General features: G+C 36.8%; 1 pseudogene; it reads left to right on the top strand.

Annotated features, from left to right (window-relative positions):
- The first annotated feature begins 7,711 nt into the window (after window positions 1–7,711).
- LOC141520029 (transmembrane protein 14A pseudogene) lies at window positions 7,712–8,162 on the top strand (annotated as a pseudogene).
- Window positions 8,163–15,944: the final 7,782 nt, after the last annotated feature.

Raw genomic sequence — 15,944 nt, 5'->3', positions numbered from 1 at the left:
AAAAAACAATCCCAGGAATATTATAGCCAAGTTCCAGAAATCCCAAATCAAAGAGAAAATATTACAAGCAGCCAGAAGGACACAATTCAAATATCATGGGCTGCAGTCAGGATCACACAGGACTTAGCAAATACATTAAGGGCTCGTAGGGCTTGGAATATAATATTCTGGAAGACAAAAGAGCTTGGAATGCAACTAAGAATCAACTACCCAGCAAAACTGAACAATCTCTTCCAGGGGAAAAGATGGATTTTCAATGAAACAGGGGAATTTCAAATGTTCCTGTTGAAATGACCAGAGCTGAACAGAAAGTTTGACCCTCGAGTACAGGACTCAGATGAAGCATAGAGAGTGGAGGAGAAGGGTAAATTATGAGGGACTTAATGATGATGAACTGCATGTATTCCTGCATAGAAAAATGATGCTAATAATACTCATGAACCTTCTCATTTAATAGAGCAGGTAGAAGGAGTTTTTATAGATGAAGCACAGGCAAGAGCTGAATTTTAAGATATAATATAATGTAAAAATGGAGTCAAAGTGTGAAAGGGAAATATACTAGGAGTAAGAGAAAGGAGAGGTGGAATAGGCTATTTCATATAAAAGACATTTCATGTAGCTTTTGCAATGGTAGGGAAGGGATGAAGGCGAGGGTGAATGAGGGAACCTTCGCTCCCATCAGAAATGGCTCAGAGAGGAAACAGCATACACACTCAACAGGGTATAGACATCTAGAGAAAAAAGAAGAGAAAGGGGAAGGGGGAGGAGATGTGGGTGATAAAGGAGAAGGTAGATCATAGGAGAGAATTGTCAGATATAACGGATTTTCTTTTTTACTTTTTGCAAGGTGCTGGGATTGGGTGGCCTGTCCTGGACCACAGGACTGGGTGGTTGCTGGGTCTCTGGGGTGGTATGTGGGCTTGGGGCCCCTTGGCCCCAGGGCTGGTGATCTGTCCCCTGCATCACTTGGCTGCCCCACAGCACATTTTTGAAGAGGGACAGAGTGAAAGGAAAGAGAAAATATAATAGATGGTAGTGGGGAGGAATGGATGGAGGGAATTACAATCAGCAACAGCAACTATGGAAAAATATGGAAGTAACTTCTGTGATGGACTTATGATAAAGAATGTGATCCACAGAGCTGATCATATCAGAACACAGACTGAAACATATTTTTTCCTCTTTTACTTTATTCCTCATGAGGTTTAATATTTTTGTGGGGGAGGGGGTATTATGTTTACCCTTAACAAAAAAATATTTTAGTAATGTATAAATAAAAAATAAAGAAAAAAAAGAAAATCAGCTGAATAAACTCCCAGTGACAGGCCTTGGGCAATGAAGGAGACATGCAGAGAAATACCTGCATGGAATTTCCCTATTGGTCAAATTCACTTTCTGAATTTTTACCAGTGCCACAGCAGTAGATTGAATGTGATAAGCCTTTTGTGTTACAAAGAAATCAATATGCCCAATGAAGTTCTTTACACAAATTTTGGGAGGATTTCTCTAGCACCCATTTAATTAAATTTTGTTGTTTATTTATGTTTTTGGGGAGTACAGTATAAGATCAGCCCTGTTTTTGTCTAGTCATTTCAGTCCTGATCCCATTTGAGATTTTTTTTTTTGCAAAGATACAGGAGTTGTTTGCTATTTCCTTCTCCAGCTCATTTTATAGATGACAAACTGAAGCAACAAAGCTAAGTGACTTGTCTGAGGTCACCCAGCTAATAATAAGTGTCTGAGTCCAGATTTGAACTCAAAAAGATGAATATCAGTTCTGGCACTCTATTCACTGCTCCCTCTAACTTGTTCCACAAAATCAGTCCCAGACAGATGCAATCTAGCTTTGGTTGCCATACCTAAAACAATAAAAGGGGGGGGGGGAGAATACTTAAGTAAAGAGTTTGTAAGGATTAACCAGTCAGATCTTACAGGAAAGTAAGGCACCAATCCAATCGGTTACCAGGCAACAGAAAGTAAACTGCAGCAGTTCATTCATTTTTACTCATTGATGAACAGTATTATAGTGTTCCTGGAACCAGCTGCCTAACATTGCCATCTCTCCTTCAAGAGATAACTGACTGGCAGTGTCTATACTTCCAAATTCATTCACCCCACCTTCTGAGAAATCCCTCCACCAATTCACCATAAGCACCTAGTACCTCAAGCCTATATAGGTTTAATCTCTCTTAGCCCCCACTCACAAGGCTCATAAATCACCTCATTCCTGATTCCCTGATTCCATGAATTCCATCCAACTGTCCAGAGTGATGTTCCATCAGGGCTTTACACTGCTGCTTCTCAACTGGGTTGACTTTTTTTTTATTTTTGCAAAGGTAATGGGGTTAAATGACTTGCCCAAGTTCACATAGCTAAATAAGTATTAAGTGTCTGAGATCCAATTTGAACTCAGTTCCTCTTGAGTCCAGGACCTGTACTCTATCCACTGCACCACCTAGCTACCCCCTGGGTTGACTTTTGAAAATCTCTTAAGGAGTGAGACTCAGAGTAGGAATTTGTTATACTATATTGTTGTGACCAGTGATCAAGGGAATCCCTTGGCACCTTTTAAATCATGTTATGTTGATACCCTTTCTTTAGGACCATTCCTATTTGGGAGTTTCCCAGGTTATTTTTGACCAAAGTAGTAGGAACGACCAGATTTGCTGCCAGATCCTAAATAGTTAAAAAAAAAACCCACATATAGGGGCAGCTAGGTGACACAGTGGATAGAGCACCAGCCCTGGAATCAGGAGTACCTGAGTTCAAATCCAGCTTCAGACACTTAATAATTACCTAGCTGTGTGGCCTTGGGCAAGCCACTTAACCCCATTGCCTTGCAAAATCTAAAATAAAACCAAAAAACCCACATATCATCCCAGGCTTAAAAAAATGATTCTTTTTTTCCACCTACTCAGTTTAGATATCAATTAGGTGCCAGTTTCCCAGATGTCTCCCAGCTTTCCCTCATCATGAATCTATAGCATTGCCAGGTTATAATGGACAGCCACTAAGTTGAACTTTAGAATTCTTAAGTTTGAGATTGCCACCCCTAAACTCACCATTTGGGCAATTCAAAGTTTAATACTGACCTATGGAGATCCTGTTCTCATATTTTCCCTGACTGTAGAGAACATTTGTTATGGTTCTCTTCTATGCTTGAGTTTGGCAGGCTAGCAGATGTGATTCTTTAAGAGATGTTCAGATTCTCTTTCCCAGCTAATCTGTACTAACAAATGAGCTGACCTTTATCATTCCTCCATTTCATAAAATTTCTTGTACATTGCTGCCAGCCTGAAACATAGTTCCCCTTACTTCTGTAAGGACTTCAGTAGTATCACCTTTAAGAAGTTTAGGTCAAATGAGACATCCTGGAGGCATTCTAACAAAATATGACTTAAAGAACTTTTTCCCACCTGCAAGAAGTCTGAATATCTACTAGCTGCCAATTCCCCAGTGTTCTCCACCCTCCCTCAGCATTAAAAAATATTAGTTCCAGACCCATCATTTGCACCCTAGGTTCAGGATCTCAGCTCCTTTCTTGTATTTACAGAGGAAAGTGATGAGTAAAATAATTTGTGGTTGAAAAGGGAGAGTTGGATGAAGTTCTGAAGATGGATCCCAGATTAGATCATATAATGTAAGTACTTTCTGCATTGATATATAAGAAGAAAGAAAGATCTTAGACTGGTCTAATCATCTATATTGTTTCCACTGAAAAGAAATCATCAGCATCATCAAATCAATATCCTAGCTTTCATAAATCTTTAGGAAAGTTCCTTGAAAATCTCTAAAGTTTAGGGAGGCATAGATTTCCCATTGTTTGTTTCATGCATTTCAATTCACAATAAACATCATCCTTGTGGGAGGCTGAATCTCTTAAAGAAACATAGAAAATACCATCTTTCACTTGCTGACAAAGATCTAATTACCATACAAGAATTTCCATAAGGTTTGAGAATCCAAGAAATACCCCCTTCACATACATGCCCCATTTTCCAAGATTTCACAAGTCTGTTTCTAAAAGGGGAATGGGGTGAGAGGAAGGAGAAACCTGGAGAGAACACTCTTAATTTGAGAGTTGATGATTTAATTTGTCATTTCCTACTAGTATTTTTTCACATATTTGTTTATTTTCAGAAGTTATGAAATGTTAAATGAAATTTCAACTTTTATATCAGCATTTTTCAATTGAATTTAGCAATAGAACACTCAAATTTAAAATAAAATTACATGATAGACAAATGGTGGTACATAGAGAAACAAAACATCCCTGGAAGGAGGCATAGGCAGAGCACAAACCACAAAGTTTTTTAAACATCTAGAAAGGGGGAGATAATGACAAAGAAGAGAGAAAGGTGTTAGGAAGAAAAAACAGACTAGATATGTTCCCCTGGGTGAGTTGGGATTGGAGGAAGAAATACTTAGAATTATGCATTCAGCTTCCCTGGTATTCCATTTCCCCCAGGAATATAACCCTCTTTAGCCCCTTCCTTAATCACTTCTTCAAAGGTCAGAGATATTTTGAAACAAAACAGAAAATTTAGCCTATTTCAGGCCTTTGCTACCAGTGTTGTTTTATGGAAGTATTTCAAACTATGCATGTCCATATTTTGTATAAATCAATGAAATATCTAATATCTAAATTATGGCAAAATTCTCCTTCACATTTACCAGAACATCAGGGAACTAGAGATCAGTTTGGGAAACATTGTTTGACACAGCTAAATATTGCTGGATTTGTGAATCCATGAGGTCCTTTTGTGTACCTGAGATGGGGGGGTGGGGGTTAAGAAAGTAATGAAACTATTCAATATTCTGTCATATCTACTTAACCCTAGATTCCCCCATTTGCATGCTCAACAGTATAAATTTTATCACACACACACACACACACACACACACACACACACACACACACACACAGCCCTTGTGGCATTTAAATTTCCAATTCTTCAGTTCAGCTAAGTTCCCCAACTTGAAAAATGGTAGTAGCATATACTTGAGTATACATGGTAATTGAGCAACTAAATGGTTCTTTTGGTAATGACATGTTTTTTCAATATGTTCAAGTGAGAGGCTCATCAGGAAATTATTCACTTTTTTTTTTCTGAACTGCAAAGGAAAATGAAGGGCAAATTATGGCCATGTAAGGATGTGTTTGCATGAATTCTATTCCACTGAATTAATCTGCCATCCACAGAGCTATTGAAGGTACTTTCCCTAGGTCCCTTTTATTTCAAAGGTGGAAGTAATTAGGGACTTAATTTCCTTGTGTAGTGATTTAGATTGGAAATGGTAGCCATATGAGGAAAATGTCATCAAGTCAACCATGAAAAAATCTGGAGAATATGAGAAAGATAATAAGCCAGCTTGTAGGACACTGTATTGGAGTTCTTAGGAAAATGCCTTCAGCAAAGGCAGATCTCATGAGTGAATGACTTCCCCCCCTTTTCATCCAAATAAATGTTCTGCAGAAGCAACAGCAGCTTTTAAAACAGCGGGGTGCAGTAATGTAGACTAATAGAAGACAAGTTTAACATTCACAGTTCCCAAAGGGTAGAAGACTAACAGCCTAAGACCACCAAAGATGTGAACCCACATAAATTAACCACATAATAAGGATAGTGTAGGGATAAGACTCAAACTCCTACTAAAGGTTAACTGGATTGTATTAAGCTATTACCAATCAGTATCATGGGGAAAAAAGGCTGTTCTGTAAGTTAATAGTGTTTGCTATTCTCTCTGATGGTTCATCAACTGAAGCTGCTCTCTCCCAAGTTACCAGTTATCTCCTAATTGCAAAGTCTAGTGGACTTTTCTCAGTCCTCATGATTCTTGACCACCCTGTCACACTTTTGATCATCTCTTAAACATGAATAGCTCTCTCCATGTTCTCCTGTTCTTCTTCTCAGTCTCCTTTTCTGGTTCTTTTTTTTTTTTTTTTTTTTAGGTTTTTGCAAGGCAAACAGGGTTAAGTGGCTTGCCCAAGGCCACACGGCTAGGTAATTATTAAGTGTCTAAGACCGGATTTGAGCCCAGGTACTCCTGACTCCAGGGCGGGTGCTTTATCCATTACGCCACCTAGCCGCCCACTTTTCTGGTTCTTCATTCAGGTAATATCCACTAACCATGAGCATCTGTCTTGGCTCTCTTCTCTTCACCCTCTCATTAATGATCAGGTCTCATGGATTTAATTATCATCTTTATACATGATTTTCAAATTGATATATTCAGACTTGGCCTTTCTCCTGTGTTTCAATAACTTTCTAGGTATTTTGCTATGAATCTCTCATAGGTATCTCAAACTCCTCAAAAGCAAAATAGAACACAATGACTTTCTCCCAAGACCCTCCCCTTTTCCCAACTTCCCATTACTGGAGAGAGTACCTTCCAGTCATCTAGGTTCTCAATCTTGGTTCTGTACTCAGTTCCTCACTCTAACTCACTCACATATCCCATATCCTGCTAAATTTCATCATTTCTACCCATACAACATATCTCACAAGAGCCTTCCTCAGACCTCATCACTTCTTGCCTAGAAATTTACAATAGACTTCTAAATTATTTCCCTTTCTCAGGTCTCTTCTTCAAATTTGGTCTCTATGCTATTCAAGTTATTTTCCTAAATTGTAACTGACTATTACATATTATTTACTAAATTATATTACCCTCAGAATCAACCAGAAAGTCTTTCGTGTAGCATTTTAACTTTTTCGTAACTTGGATTCCTTTACTCTTCCAGTCGTTTTTTTTTCCCTAGAAGCAATTAAGTAACTTGCCTAAGGTAACACAACTATTAAGTATCCAATATCAGATTGAATTCAGATTCTCTTGAATCCAGGGCCAGTATTCTATCTACTGTGCTGTCTAGCTACCCTTTTTCCAGTTTTATTACATTTGATTCTCGCCATGAATTCTCAGTTCCTATGACTGTGATCTTTTTAATGTTTCAACACAGCACTCCATCTCCTGACCCCATGCCTTTGTAGTATCTCCTCTCCATGCCCTTTATACTATCCATTATCAACTCTGCCTTCTCTCTGTATTTGATCTGAGATTTTCTTCATAATTTTTGTATCATGGACACCTTTGGCAGTCAGATGAAGCCCATTGATTCCTTAGACTGTTTTTAAATGCATGAAATAAGATATATTGGATTATATAAGAAACCAATTATAGCTGAGCGCGAGGTAGGAAGCCATCCTCTCGGGGCAGGGGTCTGGGGGGGCCCCCCGCGGCCGAGGCTTACCGTCAGCCCCTTCCCCGGGTGACCCGGGGCCCGTGCCACCCTTCGATGCGCACCGGCCCTCCTTAGACCCGCCGCGGCACTTCGGGGGGGCTCTGGGGAGGGGGAGGGGAACGGGGTCTCGCCTTCCCACCCCCTTAGCAAGAAGCATTCGTGATAACAGCGTTTGCAAAGAGATGTGAAGATTTGCAAAGTGCTTTACAGATGGGCGACTCCAGCCTAACCAGTTCTGCAGCAGCTGCTTTTGTTGTGCAAATGAGGAAACTGAGTCACGGGGGGATTGGGGTGATCCATCACTAGGCAGTGCCTGGTGTAGCATTTGGACCGCGCGTCCCCCACTCTCCAAGCCAAGAAGCTACCATTCGGCTTATCTGGGAGCCGGAGAGACCGGACCTTGCTCAGCAAGCGAGCTAGACTTGGGACTTTCGGCCAAGACATAGAAGGGCTTACAATCTACATTGGTGGAGGGAGTGTCCACACCGATGAAATCATGGATCCTTGAGAAGTGTGACCATGGCTATTGACTGGATTGGTTTTGGATATGCTAGCATAGTAGCATTTGGAGGCATTTTGGGATATCATCGCCAAGGAAGCATTGTATCTTTGGTTGCTGGTCTTTCCTTTGGCTTGTTGTCGGGTTATGGAGTTTATCGCGTCTCCCGTGACTCCCAGGATATCAAAATATCACTATTGACTACCTTTTTTCTGACCCTTATTATGGGAATGAGGTTCAAGAGATCCAAGAAACTAATGCCAGCAGGAATTATAGCTGGCCTAAGCCTCTTAATGATCTTGAGACTCGTCTTGATGGTCCCATGAGAAGCTTCAGCTATCAAGGACGTATTTTCATCCTTCTGCTACAACAGACTAAATATATTCTTTATACTTGAAAGATAAGTTTCAACAAGCAATGTCAAGCATCTGTAAAGGAAAAAAAATAACTAACAAATTGACACTTCTATTAATATTAGTTTGCAAGCTTCTTTTTTTTAAACCAAAATTTTTTTTCAACTATTTCCTAATTGACAATCAGCATTTCCTAAAGGGTACTTGATGAATCATGTCTCATTAACCCCCATTTTCCTTCTTTTTTATCATCATAGAAGGTACAAAGCCATTGTCCACTGCTATAAATTTTAAAAGTCTTTCATATTTGTTACTGAAAACTCCCAACACTGATGTCACCAATCAAAAGTTTACATGAAAATAAAACTTGTCAGATAATAGGATGCCTTTTGTGTGCTTTGACTAAAATATTAACCCATTGTCCTAATCTCTGCTTCTTGTACAAACTGCATAGGAAGCCACTTGAATTTTTATTCCATCCTCTGCAAACACTGGATGCTTTAGCAGAACATAATTATATTCAAATAAAAGTTCTTCTATTTAAAAAAAAGAAAGAAAAGAAACCAATTATATTGAAATATAGATATCAAACTGTATAAAGAATAAGATAACAGAGCTCAGGTCAAGGATCCCTAGACCAAATGATCTCCTAGGTCCTTTTAAGTCTTAATTTTGCAGGTCAAGAAACTAATTCTCAGAAAAGTTAAATGTCTTCTCCAAAGTTACACAAGTAGAAAGTGGCAAGACTTGGAATTGAACCCAAGTTCTGCTTTGGATCCAGCACTTGTTCCTCTATGTCATACTGCTCCTCCATGTAGCTGCCATGTTTCCATGATCCATGGGACAGCCAAATCCCTAAAGGAATGAATACAATAATAATTAATTCAGACCTCTCCTGTCTTTGTTGCAGTCTTACAGGGAACCTGGAACTTTACTAGGAAGTAAAGACTAGGAAGTAAAAATCACATAGATATAGACAGATAGATATACAAATAAAGCAATTTTATGTATAAATCATAGGGCTGGTATGTTTAGTGCAATGGTGAGTGCCAACTATGGCAAACTACTCCAGTATCTTTTTCAAGAAATGGGGTCGTGAAGAGTTGATCATGCCTGAAACAGCTGAATAACAACAGCAAATGCTAGTAATAGAGATGCCCTGAATCTGCTATGTTAAAGCAAATTGGGGAGGTGTGGAGGGGTAGGAATGGGGGGGTGATGACTAGAGTGATGAATAACTTATAGAAAATTAAACCAATATTAGTATCATCCAAGGATCGCATTCAACTTCAAAAAACAACTATTAAGACACCATGATGTGGCACAGTGTATAGAACACTGATCTTGGAGTCAGGAGGATCTGAGTTCAAAACCAACTTCAGACCCTTAATAATTACCTAGTTGTGTGACCTTCATCAAGTCACTTAAACCCATTGCCTTGCAAAAACTAGAGAGAGAGAGAGAGAGAGAGAGAGAGAGAGAGAGAGAGACCATGATGAGAATTCTGTCTTGAACCCTAAGGGAGCCAAGTTTATATCAGCCACTATTCTTGTGCTTAACACCTTAAAAGATCCAAAATTTCATTGCTGTGACAACTCCCTCCACTGACAGAGATTGCAACTCCCCATGACTAAAACATAATGTGATATTTGTCAGCTAATGCCTCATGGTTCTTTTAATTTGCATTTCTCTTATCAATAATGATTTGGATCTTTAATTTCTTTGTTTGAAAACTGCCTATTCATATTATTTGACCATTTATCAATTGGGGAATGACTTGCAACCTTATAAATTTGATTCAATTCTGTATATATTTTAGAAAAGAGACCTTTATCCAAAATGTGGTAAACTATTTAATCAGAGCTGATAACTAGTAATTGAGTAAGGCAGGATTTGAACCAAAGTATCACTGTGTTCAGCACCACACACACACACACATCACCATAGCATTTGAGAAGGCAGGTGCATATATACCACAGGACCTTAATAAAAGACAACACATGGATAAAAAAAACCCAAATCAAGTGTTCTTCAAAGTGGGTCCAGGAGGGCACTGAGGGAAAGGATCATTACTGTCTGCTTGAGGTGGAAAGGAGGGAGATTAGGCTTCATGGAGGAGATAGCATTTGAGCAGGGATTGATAGGTGGGTAGGAGTGTAATAGGTGATAATGAGAGGAAGGGAATTAATTCAAAACAGGGAATAGAATGAACAAAGACATAGAGATGCAAAAGAGTGTAATTACAATTAATCCCATTCCCAAAGTCATACAATGTGTTTGGCTCTGGTCATTCTTTTGGTAAACTTTTTTCAAAAGTTCAATAAAAAAGACCACACATTCTTAGAAGAAAAAAATGCTGGTCCAAACAGAAGGTATTATTCAGTTCAGAATGACAAAAAAATTTTAAATGGTGATTTTCATATTTTTCCTATATCCTAGAGTCAGTTAGAGAACTACTCAGGATGCCCAGATAACACCAAGAAGAGGTAGAAATTTTTATTGTGTGTTTTTAATAGTTCTTCCTTCTGTACCTTGCCAGAGGGAATAATGCACAACTTAATTTTTCATTAATGAAAATCAAAATTTTGCCAACTATTCATTAGCTTTATTTCAAATATAGATATTTCAGCTGTTACATTTTATTCTTTGGCCTGGGAATGATTACATTCTAAAATAATTTCCTCCTTTTAGTACACCTATTGATAGTGAGTGGAAAATGGAGCACAGGTTAATAAAGAAAGGAGAGTTCAGGATAGAAAACAAACTTAGTTGTTCTCTCATCTTGTAGGAAACAAAGGACATTTTGGTTTTTTTCCACAGAGAAAGAATAGCTTTTGGACTCTGGCTACACATAAATCTAAAGTGGATAAATAAAAAGATTTCAGAAAATAATTTCTAACAGGGTAAATTGTAATGACTGAAATTGATAGGACACTTTAAGGCTTCCAAAGTATTATATATTAATATATAAATATTACATATGTGTGTATTATGTACATATATGTATATACATGGGTATATCTAATGTATGTATATATATATATATATATATAAAATCTTCACATTAGCTTTTTTATTATCATCCCTATTTTATTGATGAAGAAATTGAGGTTCAGAGAGGTTTTAAGTGGTTTTTGCTCAAATAACGACAGGATTTAAATCCCAGTTTTTCCTGAATCCAGAGTTTCTTTTTATTATACTATACAAAATTCTCATTGGCTTCTGACAAATTCCCTGACAAAGTTCTAATGTTTGAGTTATATAAGAAATTGATTAAACTACAGAAGTATAAGAGCTGTTTCCCCAATAGATGAATGATCAAATGATATAAACAGAGGGTTTTTAAATGAATAAATACAGGTTATTAACAAATATGAAAAAATGCCACCAGTCACTAAAGAGAAATGCAAATTAAAACAATTCTTAGAGCATACCTCACATCCATCAGATTAACAAAAATGACAAAAGAGAAAAATTGCAGTTATTGGAGAGACTGTGTGGGGGGAGAAGCATACTAATGTACTGTTGATGAAACTGAATTTATTCAACCATTCAAGGAAGCAATTTGAAAGTGTTACACTCGCAAAAAAAAATCTATTAATTGTATATTGTATTGGCATAAACTCCAAAGAAGTCAAAGACAGAAGAAACATATGCATAAATATAAAAATACCTTATGACAATGCAAACAAAGTAGGGACTCATCAACTGGGTAATGACAGAATGAAGTGGCATATTAATGTAATTGAATGTGATTGTGCAACTAGAAATGATAACTGTGACCAATTCAAAGAAACTTGTTAGACATGAACGAACTGATTTAGGGTAAAATGAAAAGAAAATATATTTACAAAATAAACACAATGTTATTTTTTAAAAATAACTTCACTAGATTTCATAATTGTGATCAAAGCAGTGATAAGCAGAATGCACAAAGCAAAATGAAACTCATTTTCAGACATAATTAAAACATTATTGATTTTTTTTTCTTGACTTTCTTTTTTATTTCTTTCTTTTTTTACAAAAGATATTCTTTTAAGGGAAAAAATGACTATGTGGTGATAGGGACATAAAAAGTTAAATTTTAATGTTTAAAAAAGATCAAAAGAGGAAACAGAATGAGATGCAAATAAGGTATTCTGTTATTACCTGGTTAAGTTTAATATGTACTTTAAAAGCAAACTATATAACAGGAATTGAGAATTTCATGTGTTATGCTCCTTTGTTCTTGGTATATTGAATGTATTTGTTGACTGTTAATAATTAATATTTTGGCATATTATATTTATGCTTTCCATTTGGCCCCATCTCCTTCCTAATATTACATAAAAGTGAGTTACTTCTATTTTTTTTAAGTTGAGTTGGTCCAGTCCATCAGTATAGATTAATAAACTTTAATGAAAAAAGTTGTTCTAGGGCAGTAATTCAAAGAACAATATTTTTTGTTTTAAAGTCCAAAAGGACATAAGGGAAAATTGACACATGGCCCCTTGAGTTTAGGAATTTATCAGTTGCTTCTAATCCTTCAACTGTCTGTTTTGGAATGGACTTTGACTCTCTTCTCATTGTCCTAAGACTACATATGAATCCTCCTTTCTTATTTCAGCTCTTGACTACATCTTCTCCAAATATAATTTGGTAGAGTCTGAAATGGAACCACTGTCCACACTATAAATTTCCAATTTAAACTGTTTCAAATGAATTTGCTAAATCAGTGCAGGAAGATGAAGTGAAGGAATTTCAAGAAGCTATATTGCCTGAGGCAAAGTACATCAACTTAAAAAGTCAGTTTATTTCCCACTACTCCCCAGTGTAACACTTTCACTTTGGGTAGATATTTCTCCTCAGGATCTCAAAAACATGTCTTCTTATTTTTGCATCTGCCTTTCCATTAATTTTTCCATCTACCACCATCAATTCAATCCAATGGAAATTTAAGGTGTCTCTGTATTTGAGGTAGTGTGCTTGACTCCAGGGGTATAGAGATCTGAAAAAAAGTCCCTACTTCCAAAGAGATTATATTCTAAATGAGGTGAGAAAAGGACAGTATGCAGTATGTATTTGGAAAAGCAAATACAAAAAAGAAAAATCAAGACAGCACTAGCAACTGGAAGGAAGGGAATGGTGGGGGGAGGGGCATCAAAGAAGGCTTCCTTATAGATTAGAAGATAGTTCTGAACCAGAGCTTTCAAGGAAGATTGGTATTTTAAGATGTGGAGGGGAAACAAGAGTACATTGCAGAAATGGGATAAAACCTATGTAAAAGGTATTATGCAAAAGATGAAATGTCTACCATATGTAGGTAACAGTTGGTATATAAGTTTGACTTGAAAAGAGAATAATACCTGAACAGATAAAAACTAAAAAGGTAGGTAGGAGTCAAAAGTGCATCTTTTCAAATGAAATATATCCATCAATTCTCAACTGAATTCCTACTTCTTCCATAGGGTTATTCTCAAATACCTCGGGCCACAGTGATCTCCTTTCTTTGAACTCCTGTTATTCTAATCATCTGAGTCACATTTTATCACATTATTTTTATTATATTATTAACTATATCAGTCAACTCCTCACCCATAATAGACTGTAACAGTGTTGTCAAACTCAAATAGAAATGGGGACTAAATTAATAAATCACTTACAACAATCCTTTGCAGAACACATATTGAAAGTTTTAAAATGTGAAATTATTTATATTTTATTGTATATTTTTACTCTTTTTTGCTAAGTATTTCCCAATTATGTTTTAATCTGATCCAAATCATATTCAAGAGTGTATTGCATTCTGCTTGTGGAGGCCATGTGTTTGACATATCTCTACTATGATATTCTTAAAAGCAAGTTCCACTATTTAAGCTTCCTTTCTCTCAAACACACAATGACTAACATAATATTTTCCCATAGTAGCAACTCAATAAAATTTGTTGATTGATCAAGCTAAAGTAATAACTGCATTGAATATTCTAATAGTCTAAAGTCTAATGTTTCTTCAAACCTTGTAGGTAGATAGTCGCAACATTTCAATTCAATTGATAGAGAACCAGAATTGGCAGCAGAGGTCCTAGATAAGACTCCTGAATTACAATTTAGATACTTTCGGTAAGTCATTTACTCTCTCTGAGCCTTAGTTTCCCTATTTGTAAAATGGGGATAAGGATAAATTAGAGAAACTCTAGGTCTCTAATAATATGATCATATGAATATATATTAAGCATCTATTATATGTGAGTTATTTCATCAGACATGGAGATACAAAGACAAAAATGAAACATTCCCTGCACTAAAGGAGTTCATCCTTTTCCTTTTCTTCATAGTTATAAGTACTGATTCAAACCAGGTCATGCCATATCCAGAGAAAAATAGTAGTTGGTTTCTTTTATCTCTAGAGAATGCTGTGTGTTTGTGTGTGTGTGTGTGTTGTTGTTGTTGTTACTGTTGTTGTCTTCTCTAAGATCACAGCTATACAGAAAAAGACAAAAAGGTCATTTAAAGTTTCATCTCATCAAGGCACTCAAGGTCAAATGTAGCATCTGTCGCAAGTGAAAATGAATTTGAGGGTCTTTTTTTTGCCCAGAGTTTGAAGTGCAAGTCTGTAAACCTGTATTATTAATAAAATCCTGGAAGATTAAAGAACTTGTTCATAAAAGAATGTATTTTAGAAAAACAAATGTGTTTCCTTTGTATGAGGAATTCTCTGTCTCTCTGTCTCTCTATCTCTCAGTCTTTAAGTCTATCTATCTGTCTGTCTCCCTCCCCTCCTCTTCCTATCTTCTTGTGTTTCAATTGCTTCAGGATAACAGATTTTGTCCAGTATAAGAAATTGTGAAGCTAGTCTAATGAATGAAAATGTAGAGGTCCTCCAGCTTCTCAGTCCTAACTCCACTCCCTGTGCCTCAGAGTCTTTGATGACTCTGGAGGAGAGACACTCATACAGCTCCGCCTCACTTCAAATCAAAGGCAAATCAAGACATCATCATCCTTGTGATGTCACTGGTCTTGGAGAATGAGTGACCAGCCAACCAACCAACAACTATGTATATTCACTTTATTCCAATTCAACACTTAGAAATTGTTCAGTTGAAACCTTCTGAAGATCAAGGACAAAAAAGGATAGTTCCAAAGGCTAGGATGTGAAAGAGAAAAGGCATGACTTTTTCTCTGAACAACTCAAACTGGGAAATCCACCTTTATTTTAAGCACATACCGTACATTTGTAAATCTGATTACTTGAAACTTGCCTAACCTCAGACCATATAGTAGAATGATTCAATATTGTCATTCTTCATTATCTGTGTGAGAAGGGATGATTCAGGTGGGGAGGAGGCTCAGTATAGCTAATTTAAATCAACAGGTAATTCAAAAGTCTTATTTCTGCTTGATTGGTATATTTTTTCCCTGTAGAGAGAACTCAATGTATTAGTAAAATAATAATAACAACATAAAATGAAATCATAAAAACCTGATTGGAAAGAACTTTAGTACTTTCTAATTCAACTCTACCTTTTTCACCAGAAATATACTATACAACAAGGCAGTCATTTAGACTCTGCTTCTAGGGATGGGGAACTCATCGAGATAGTCCAAATCCATGTATAGTAATCAAGTTTTGCAAGATATAATATGTTTTTTCACTTCATCCAAGAAATTCTCTTATGGAGAAAGCAAAATGAGAATTGTGGTTATTTTCCAAGGGAACTGAGGTTCAGAGGTTAAATGAAGCTGCAGAGGTGAAACAGGGGCCAGCTCTTCCAGGATCCTTTTCTCAGCTCTATCCACACTATTATTTTGACTTTTCTATTTTTTGTCTAGTTTATTTTGCTCTCCCTCTGGGAAGATGCTAATTAACTCA

This window comes from Macrotis lagotis, chromosome 4 (genome assembly GCF_037893015.1).
Source record: "Macrotis lagotis isolate mMagLag1 chromosome 4, bilby.v1.9.chrom.fasta, whole genome shotgun sequence".
NCBI classification, from domain to species: Eukaryota; Metazoa; Chordata; class Mammalia; order Peramelemorphia; family Peramelidae; genus Macrotis; species Macrotis lagotis.
This window is presented reverse-complemented; position numbering and strand designations above follow the sequence as displayed.